Here is a 1,302-nt window from a genome sequence, read left to right on the forward strand (position 1 = left end):
GTGGCAATAGGCCTACGGGGTTTGGGGCCTTTTGCTAAGCTGCCCCAGGCCCAATACTGGTGACAGCTGGCCTTGGTTCCAGCGAGGCCAAGCTCACATTCCTCTAGGTCTAGCACAGGCAGCAGCCAACCACATGTAGCTTTGTAGTTCCTAATGCATAGCCACACACCAGTCACAGTCAAGGCTGAAATTGGCCTGCATAGGAACCTCTCCAAGAAACACCAGAAACAACACACCCAGAGGTGAGTAGAGCACTACTTGGTTAGTCCCACAAGCAGCACACCCAAAGGGTGGTCTCAACAGGCATAGGAACCCATGGGGGCAAATACCCATCTGAGGGGTCAGCCCACACAAAGCAACTCATACATTGGTCACAGCCCATCTTCACAGTCAGTCAGCCTGGGAGTCAATCCCACCCACTGACATGCCAAAAGCATCTGAGGCTCAACTATAGCAGAAGAACACACAAATACTCAAGGGACACTCCTGGAACACACACACACACACACAAGAGATCAGGGACAATGCACCATTAATCACACAGGACGCATACTACATAAGGCCACCCAACAAAGACTGAGAGACACATAGGAGATCTACCCAATTTATAGAAGCAAACACAGAGAGGCAACCAGAATGAGGAAACAAAGAAACATGTCTCAAGTAACAGGAGAAACCTCCAGAAATAGAACTAAATGAAATGGAGGCATCTAACCTACCAGAGACAGAGCTTAAAACACTGGTTATAAGAATAGTTAAGGGGACCAGCCAATTGGCTCAGTTGGTTAAGAGTTGACTTGGGAGTGTGAGCTCTGAGCAGCAGGGCTACCGGTTTGGATCCCACAAAAGCCAGTGAAGCGACATCCTCCACAACTAGACTGAAGAACAAAAGGACAGCAACTTGTCTGTTCCACTTCCCTGATTCCCCAATGCTGTTCCCTTCTCCCAATTTCCCAATAAAATCTTAAAACAATAAAAAAAGAATAGTTAAGGAACTTAGAGTTTCAACATAGAAATAGTAAGCATAAAGAATGACATAGAAACCATAAAAAAAATAACCAGTTAGAAATAAAGACTATAATAACTAAAACGAAAAATGCACTAGAAGGAATCAACAGCAGACTAGATGAAGCAGAGGATCAAATGAGCAATTTAGAAGACAAGGTAGCAGAAAACACCCAATTAGAACACCAAAAAGAAAAACAAAATTTAAATGAAGATAGTTTAAGGGACTTGTGGGACAATATCAAGCATGACAACATTCGCATCACAGGGTACCAGAAGAAGAAGAGAGGAAGCAAG

This window comes from Hipposideros armiger, unplaced genomic scaffold, assembly GCF_001890085.2.
Source record: "Hipposideros armiger isolate ML-2016 unplaced genomic scaffold, ASM189008v1 scaffold_251, whole genome shotgun sequence".
NCBI lineage: Eukaryota > Metazoa > Chordata > Mammalia > Chiroptera > Hipposideridae > Hipposideros > Hipposideros armiger.